The following is a 10174-nucleotide window of genomic DNA, read 5'->3' on the forward strand; positions in this document are numbered from 1 at the left end:
CGGTCCTGTTAGGGTCGGCGTGCAGTCACCACTGAGCAAGGACTCACCCAAACCGCAGATGGGCCTGGGGTCAGACACGGCCGGATAGTTCAGGCAAACAGGACCTGGAGAAGCTGAAGTCAGTGAGTAGTGAAGGACCTACGGTCATGTGACTGCAAGGGGGCGGGACTTAGCATCCTGCTGCCAGAGAGATATACAAAATACTATACAGGAATACTCAAAGTCAGACAAACCGGGTCATACACAGAGATAACAGTAAAGTACCAGGGATGAGACAGAACGGATAGTCGGGGACAGGCAGCGGTGAAAGAACAAAAAGACATAGAAGGTACCAAGCAGAATCCAACAAGCAGTATCCAGAGAACAGGCCGAGTCATACACCAAGTTATCAGGTAAACAAGAACACAGCAAAAACACACTCAGGGGTCAACACACTCTGCCAAGGGCGAAAGTATAACTGACGGGGATAGGAGCTTCCTGAGGCCATAAGAAGCCTTCCCAGAACCAGGTAGAGGCCACAATAATGAGCCCCAGGTGTGCAGGTAAGCCTGCACTGGGATCATAACCTTTAACCCCAGAAGTGCCAGTCATCAGCATTGGTTCTAGACATTAACCCCACATGTGCGAGTCAAACCCACACTGAGATCATGACAGGCTGCAGTGCTAATCTACTGGACCCACGTTCTGCGTTAGAGATGGAGGAATCATCTGAGGCAGGCTGGCGAAGACCTCGACCGATAGAGGAAGGATCATGAAGGGACTGTATCGCTGTGACCAGTGACACCATGGGCAGTGACAGCGACAAAACCCACTCAGGGGGAGTATAGTGCAGTCTAGATCCCAGTCTCTACAAAATAAGGCTGTACCACAGAATGCCCCATGACATGTTAATCCCAAGAATCCTTTGCACGGAAAACCAATGGGGCCTCAGCTTCAGAGCACTTACCAAGGACTGTTGCGCATGGGTGCTGCAGGTCCAATAACCTCCATGGTGGGATTTTGATCCCAGGACCCCATGCAGCCAAAGTAATGACCAAACTGTAGAGCCCCTTGAGCTCTTCATTTACTGGGACCAGAACAATGATTCCGTCTTAACGCAAAGAATCTATCGTGTCTGAAAACAGTTTTGTTGTTGACACCGAAAAGGACGTCTAAGCCTTGCTGCAGAGGAAATTTGCTCTTTCCTCCCGTAGCATCAGAGACAAGCTGAACCAAATTCACTCTAAATAAACGGCCACTCTCGTAAGGAAGAGATGTCAGAGACTTTTTGCACACAGAGTCCGTTTTCTATTTACTGAGTCATAAAGTCCTTCTGAACGTGATGGCATTTGCAGCTGATGGCTAGCTGCGCTGCACTGCATCTAAAAGGGGAGTCTAGGAGACCATGGCTTTAGGTACCCCCGCCACAGCAAACAATGGATAATGCTGAACTCGAGTTCTGTGGGTTGATGATCCATCCGGCCAGGATAGAAGGGTTCTACAGCCGGACAAAATACAAACAAAAAGAAGGATTTTTCCAGCGTCTCCAGGAGATAAAATAATAAATGCTTTATTGAGAATATAAAATCTTCATACCATCAGGTAAAAATGACATAAAGAGGCGTATGGAGGGGAGCAATTTCCTACGCGTTTCACCCTAAGAGGGCTTAACCATGATTAAGCCCTCTTAGGGTGAAACGCGTAGGAAATTGCTCCCCTCCATACGCCTCTTTATGTCATTTTTACCTGATGGTATGAAGATTTTATATTCTCAATAAAGCATTTATTATTTTATCTCCTGGAGACGCTGGAAAAATCCTTCTTTATGTTGTGCATGCACTATACACCTGGGTCAGGGTGTTTCCGTGCGTCGGAGGTGTGATCAGGAGTGAAGAGGGGTGAGCTGAATACTTCTTGTTTGTGCAAAATACAAACAAAGTACGTAAATACACAGGTGTCTGTTGTGGTGGTCTCTAAATTTTTACCAGACCTGAGTGTGTGTGTGTGTGTGTGTGTGTGTGTGTGTGTGTGTGTGTGTGTGTGTGTGTATATATATATATATATATATATATATATATATATATATATATATATATATACACACACACACAGTCATATGTAAAAGTTTGGGCACCCCTATTAATGTTAACCTTTTTTCTTTATAACAATTTTGGTTTTTGCAACAGGTATTTCAGTTTCATATATCTAATAACTGATGGACTCAGTTATATTTCTGGATTCAAATGAGGTTTATTGTACTAACAGAAAATGTGCAATCTGCATTTAAACAAAATTTGACCGGTGCAAAAGTATGGGCACCCTTATCATTTTCTTGACTTGAACACTCCTAACTACTTTTTACTGACTTCCTGAAGCACTAAATTGGTTTTGTAACCTCATTGAGCTTTGAACTTCATAGCCAGGTGTATCAAATCATGAGAAAAGGTATTTAAAGTGGCCACTTGCAAGTAGTTCTCCTATTTGATTCTCCTATGAAGAGTGGCATCATGGGATCCTCAAAACAACTCTCAAATGATCTGAAAACAAAGATTATTCAACATAGCTTTTCAGGGGAAGGATACAAAAAGATGTCTCAGAGATTTAACCAGTCAGTTTCCACTGTGAGGAACATAGTAAGGAAATGGAAGAACACAGGTACAGTTCTTGTTAAGCCCAGAAGTGGCAGGCCAAGAAAAATATCAGAAAGGCAGAGAAGAAGAATGGTGAGAACAGTCAAGGACAATCCACAGACCACCTCCAAAGACCTGCAGCATCATCTTGCTGCAGATGGTGTCACTGTGCATCGGTCAACAATACAGCGCACTTTGCACAAGGAGAAGCTGTATGGGAGAGTGATGCGAAAGAAGCCGTTTCTGCAAGCACGCCACAAACAGAGTCGCCTGAGGTATGCAAAAGCACATTTGGACAAGCCAGTTACATTTTGGAAGAAGGTCCTGTGAACTGATGAAACAAAGATTGAGTTGTTTGGTCATACAAAAAGGCGTTATGCATGCGCTGTATTGTTGACCGATGCACAGTGACACCATCTGCAGCAAGATGATGCTGCCGGTCTTTGGAGGTGGTCTGTGGATTGTCCTTGACTGTTCTCACCATTCTTCTTCTCTGTCCTTCTGATATTTTTCTTGGCCTGCCACTTCTGGGCTTAACAAGAACTGTACCTGTGTTCTTCCATTTCCTTACTATGTTCCTCACAGTGGAAACTGACTGGTTAAATCTCTGAGACAACTTTTTGTATCCTTCCCCTGAAAAGCTATGTTGAATAATCTTTGTTTTCAGATCATTTGAGAGTTGTTTTGAGGAGCCCATGATGCCACTCTTCATAGGAGAATCAAATAGGAGAACTACTTGCAAGTGGCCACTTTAAATACCTTTTCTCATGATTTGATACACCTGGCTATGAAGTTCAAAGCTCAATGAGGTTACAAAACCAATTTAGTGCTTCAGGAAGTCAGTAAAAAGTAGTTAGGAGTGTTCAAATCAAGAAAATGATAAGGGTGCCTATACTTTTGCACCGGTCAAATTTTGTTTAAATGCAGATTGCACATTTTCTGTTAGTACAATAAACCTCATTTGAATCCAGAAATATAACTGAGTCCATCAGTTATTAGATATATGAAACTGAAATACCTGTTGCAAAAACCAAAATTGTTATAAAGAAAAAAGGTTAACATTAATAGGGGTGCCCAAACTTTTACAAATGACTGTGTATATATATATATATATATATATATATATATATATATATATATATACATACACACACACACACACACAGTACAGACCAAAAGTTTGGACACACCTCATTCAAGGAGTTTTCTTTATTTTCATGACTATGAAAATTGTAGATTCACTCTGTAGGCATCAAAACAATTACCACATGTGGAATTATATACGGTAATTAGCAAAAAAGTGTGAAACAACTGAAAATATGTCTTATATTCTAAGTTCTTCAAAGTAGCCACCTTTTGCTTTGATTACTGCTTTGCACACTCTTGGCAAAGCAGTAATCAAAGCAAAAGGTGGCTACTTTGAAGAACCTAGAATATAAGACATATTTTCAGTTGTTTCACACTTTTTTGTTAATTATATAATTCCACATGTGTTAATTCACAGTTTTGATGCCTTCAGGGTGAATCTACAATTTTCATAGTCATGAAACTAAAGAAAACTCTTTGAATGAGGTGTGTCCAAACTTTTGGTCTGTACTGTGCATAATATATATATATATATATATATATATATATATAATATACACTGATAAAACACTCCGGGATCGCCTTTGCTGGGGTCAAAGGTCACGTGCGTTCAGCATGAAACTCAGGTGCACAGCCGGGTTCCGGGTATAACTGACACTGGGTCAGGTTTATTAAAGGTGAAAGCAATGCATAAAGGAAAAAAAACATAAAACAAATCCTTGCCTGTCCGGCACTAACTAGACAAGGTACAACCTAACTACCAACTGGCGGGCTTCTCCCGTCCAGCCAAACCACAGTTACCGTGGGCGCTGAGACACTCACACAACCACCTGGCATCCTTTTATATCCACCTCCCATAATTCATTAGTAACCAGGTGAGATACTGACCAGACTAGGCCACATAGGAAAGGAATCTGGGCGAGATATACCTGCCCTCATCCACTATTCCCACATGATTCTCACAACACACACACGGTGTCTGGTGCAGGTACGGTGTTATACATATAAAATACATAAATACACTGGTGTCTGTTGCAGGTACCATATTATACAGGTCAGGTGCTATATAATACATATATGATACATATCTACACCGTTGTCTGGTGCAGGTACTATATTATATGTATATATACATGGTGTCTGGTGCAGATACTATATTATACATATATACCGTACATACTCGTGTATAAGCCGAGATTTATAGCTCATTGTTTGGGCTGAAAGTCCCACTCTCGGCTTATACACGGGTCATATATCTGGGGGTCGGCGGGGGTGTCAGAGATTATACTTACCTGTCCTGCTGCGGTCTCTGCAGCCTCGCTCGCTTCTCCACTGTCTCCCTTCCTGTCTTCAGTGGTCACGTGGTGCCGCTCTTTACCACTCATGAATATGCGCATATTCATGAGTGGTAATGAGCGGTACCACATGACCGCTGAAGACAGGAAGGGAGACAGTGGAGAAGTGAGCGAGGCTGCAGAGACCGTGGCAGGATGGGCGAGTATAGCGATATTCACCTGTCCCCCGGTCCATCGCTGCTCACCGCTGTCTCTGCTGCAAACTGTGTCAGTGATGTTTAGGCAGCAGGGGGCACGGTGACATGATTAGTGCGCGCCGCCCCTCTGCTGGCTGAACAGTCACTGACACAAGAAGCGGCAGACAGCGGCGATGGACCCAGGAGAGGTGATTATGGCATTTTTTTTGCAGCATATGGGGCATAGTCTATGGAGCAGTATATGAGGGCATAGTCTATGGGGCAGCATATTCTATTATTCTATGGAGCAGCATATGGGGCCATAAACTATGGAGCAGCATATGGGGGCATAGTCTATGGAGCAGTATATGAGGTCATAGTCTATGGGGCAGTATATGGGGGGCATATTCTATTATTCTATGGAGCAGCATATGGGGGCATAGTCTATGGATTCCACCCTCGGCTTATACTCAAGTCAATAAGTTTTCCCAGTTTTTTGTGACAAAATTTTGGGGGAAAGTATGAGGAACTCCGATCAATTAGTAGCATTCCAGCAAGGGAATTCCTTGCTGGAATGCTACTAATTGATAGGAGTTCCTCATAGTTTTTATGACATAATGGATTAATAAAGAAGAAGTTTTTACAAATCTGGTGAACTTTCATCCTTTTGCTGGATCCCAATTTCCTCTTATTTCTACATATATAACACATATACACACGGTGTCTGGGGCAGGTACTTTATTATACATATATACAGGGGGTCAGGTACTATATTATACATATATAACACATATATACAGTGTCTGTGGCAGGTACTATATAATACATATATACAGGGGGTCAGGTACTATATTATACATATATAACACATATATATACGGTGTCTGGGGCAGGTACTATATAATACATATATACAGGGGGTCAGGTACTATATTATACATATATAACATATATACACAGTGTCTGGTGCAGGTACTATATAATACATATATACAGGGGGTCAGGTACTATATTATACATATATAACACATTAATACACGGTATCTGGTGCAGGTACTATATTATACATATAGTACCTGCCCCAGATACCGTGTATATATGTATAATATAGTACCTGCACCAGATACCGTGTATTAATGAGTTATATATGTATAATATAGTACCTGACCCCCTGTATATATGTATTATATAGTACCTGCCCCAGACACTGTGTATATATGTGTTATATATGTATAATATAGTACCTGACCCCCTGTATATATGTATTATATAGTACCTGCCCCAGACACCGTGTATATATGTAGAATATAGTACCTGACCCCCTATATATATGTATAATATAGTACCTGACCCCCTGTATATATGTATTATATAGTACCTGCCCCAGACACTGTGTATATATGTGTTATATATGTATAATATATACACGGTGTCTGGGGCAGGTACTATATAATACATATATACAGGGGGTCAGGTACAATATTATACATATATACAGGGGGTCAGGTACTATATTCTACATATATACACGGTATCTGGGGCAGGTACTATATAATACATATATACAGGGGGTCAGGTACTATATAATACATACAGTGGGGAAAAAAAGTATTTAGTCAGTCAGCAATAGTGCAAGTTCCACCACTTAAAAAGATGAGAGGCGTCTGTAATTTACATCATAGGTAGACCTCAACTATGGGAGACAAACTGAGAAAACAAAATCCAGAAAATCACATTGTCTGTTTTTTTTTCATTTTATTTGCATATTATGGTGGAAAATAAGTATTTGGTCAGAAACAAGCAATCAAGATTTCTGGCTCTCACAGACCTGTAACTTCTTCTTTAAGAGTCTCCTCTTTCCTCCACTCATTACCTGTAGTAATGGCACCTGTTTAAAATTGTTATCAGTATAAAAAGACACCTGTGCACACCCTCAAACAGTCTGACTCCAAACTCCACTATGGTGAAGACCAAAGAGCTGTCAAAGGACACCAGAAACAAAATTGTAGCCCTGCACCAGGCTGGGAAGACTGAATCTGCAATAGCCAACCAGCTTGGAGTGAAGAAATCAACTGTGGGAGCAATAATTAGAAAATGGAAGACATACAAGACCACTGATAATCTCCCTCGATCTGGTGCTCCACGCAAAATCCCACCCCGTGTGGTCAGAATGATCACAAGAACGGTGAGCAAAAATCCCAGAACCACGCGGGGGGACCTAGTGAATGAACTGCAGAGAGCTGGGACCAATGTAACAAGGCCTACCATAAGTAACACACTACGCCACCATGGACTCAGATCCTGCAGTGCCAGGGGTGTCCCACTGCTTAAGCCTGTACATGTCCGGGCCCTTCTGAAGTTTGCTAGAGAGCATCTGGATGATCCAGAGGAGTTTTGGGAGAATGTCCTATGGTCTGATGAAACCAAACTGGAACTGTTTGGTAGAAACACAACTTGTCGTGTTTGGAGGAAAAAGAATACTGAGTTGCATCCATCAAACACCATACCTACTGTAAAGCATGGTGGTGGAAACATCATGCTTTGGGGCTGTTTCTCTGCAAAGGGGCCAGGATGACTGATCCGGGTACATGAAAGAATGAATGGGGCCATGTATCGTGAGATTTTGAGTGCAAACCTCCTTTCATCAGCAAGGGCATTGAAGATGAAACGTGGCTGGGTCTTTCAACATGACAATGATCCAAAGCACACCGCCAGGGCAACGAAGGAGTGGCTTCGTAAGAAGCATTTCAAGGTCCTGGAGTGGCCTAGCCAGTCTCCAGATCTCAACCCTATAGAAAACCTTTGGAGGGAGTTGAAAGTCCGTGTTGCCAAGCGAAAAGCCAAAAACATCACTGCTCTAGAGGAGATCTGCATGGAGGAATGGGCCAACATACCAACAACAGTGTGTGGCAACCTTGTGAAGACTTACAGAAAACGTTTGACCTCTGTCATTGCCAACAAAGGACATATCACAAAGTATTGAGATGAAATTTTGTTTCTGACCAAATACTTATTTTCCACCATAATATGCAAATAAAATGAAAAAAAAACAGACAATGTGATTTTCTGGATTTTTTTTTCTCAGTTTGTCTCCCATAGTTGAGGTCTACCTATGATGTAAATTACAGACGCCTCTCATCTTTTTAAGTGGTGGAACTTGCACTATTGCTGACTGACTAAATACTTTTTTTCCCCACTGTATATAACACATATATACAGTGTCTGGGGCAGGTACTATATAATACATATATACAGGGGGTCAGGTACTATATTATACATATATAACACATTAATACACGGTATCTGGTGCAGGTATTATATTATACATATAGTACCTGCCCCAGATACCGTGTATATATGTATAATATAGTACCTGCACCAGATACCGTGTATTAATGAGTTATATATGTATAATATAGTACCTGACCCCCTGTATATATGTATTATATAGTACCTGCCCCAGACACTGTGTATATATGTGTTATATATGTATAATATAGTACCTGACCCCCTGTATATATGTATTATATAGTACCTGCCCCAGACACCGTGTATATATGTAGAATATAGTACCTGACCCCCTGTATATATGTATTATATAGTACCTGCCCCAGACACTGTGTATATATGTGTTATATATGTATAATATAGTACCTGACCCCCTGTATATATGTATTATATAGTACCTGCCCCAGACACCTTGTATATATGTAGAATATAGTACCTGACCCCCTGTATATATGTATAATATAGTACCTGACCCCCTGTATATATGTATTATATAGTACCTGCCCCAGACACCGTGTATATATGTAGAATATAGTACCTGACCCCCTATATATATGTATAATATAGTACCTGACCCCCTGTATATATGTATTATATAGTACCTGCCCCAGACACCGTGTATATATGTAGAATATAGTACCTGACCCCCTGTATATATGTATAATATAGTACCTGACCCCCTGTATATATGTATTATATAGTACCTGCCCCAGACACTGTGTATATATGTGTTATATATGTATAATATATACACGGTATCTGGGGCAGGTACTATATAATACATATATACAGGGGGTCAGGTACTATATTATACATATATACAGGGGGTCAGGTACTATATTCTACATATATACAAGGTGTCTGGGGCAGGTACTATATAATACATATATACAGGGGGTCAGGTACTATATTATACATATATAACACATATATACACGGTGTCTGGGGCAGGTACTATATTATACATATATACAGGGGGTCAGGTACTATATTATACATATATAACACATATATACACGGTGTCTGGGGCAGGTACTATATTATACATATATACAGGGGGTCAGATACTATATTATACATATATAACACATATATACACAGTGTCTGGGTCAGGTACTATATAATACATATATACAGGGGGTCAGGTACTATATTATACATATATACACGGTGTCTGGGGCAGGTACTATATAATACATATATACAGGGGGTCAGGTACTATATTATACATATATAACACATATATACACAGTGTCTGGGGCAGGTACTATATAATACATATATACAGGGGGTCAGGTACTATATTATACATATATAACACATATATACACGGTGTCTGGGGCAGGTACTATATCACACATGGATATACACAGTTACCTTGCAGGTGCACAGACTCTCGGTAACCGCTGAATGACCACAGAATGCCGCTCTGAACTTCACATCCCGCCCATACACAGCTCCAAGGAGAAACTGACCAATTACCGTGCAGATAACATCTGTTCCCCATACTGTTTCTTATGTAAGAAGGTCTGTGATTGGCTGCACGCAGTGTGAGGACGGTTGTCAATTGTTTGTGGAAACTAGTTCATTGTTTGATACTTTGTTTAGGACGAGGGGGAAGGAGACGACACGTGAGGACCGCAGTGCTGGGGGAGCGCGGATCACTGTGCACACAGCTCCTGGCGCAGGGAGGCTGGTGATGGGGGAGCGCGGGTCACTG

The 10174-nt window shown here is 41.2% G+C and overlaps 1 protein-coding gene across 1 annotated transcript in view; it reads right to left on the bottom strand.

Moving 5' to 3' along the window:
• The window catches only part of LOC141053222 (uncharacterized), a 653087-nt gene extending 643209 nt beyond the window's left edge, over positions 1 to 9878 (bottom strand). Inside the window, exon 1 of the mRNA XM_073550619.1 lies at positions 9832 to 9878. The gene's annotated coding sequence lies outside the window, so the exon portion shown is untranslated. The remainder of the gene's footprint in view (positions 1 to 9831) is intronic.
• Between the last annotated feature and the right edge of the window lie 296 nt (positions 9879 to 10174).

Source organism: Dendrobates tinctorius, unplaced genomic scaffold, assembly GCF_039654945.1.
Source record: "Dendrobates tinctorius isolate UK_male_01 unplaced genomic scaffold, ASM3965494v1 ptg000165l, whole genome shotgun sequence".
Lineage (NCBI taxonomy): Eukaryota > Metazoa > Chordata > Amphibia > Anura > Dendrobatidae > Dendrobates > Dendrobates tinctorius.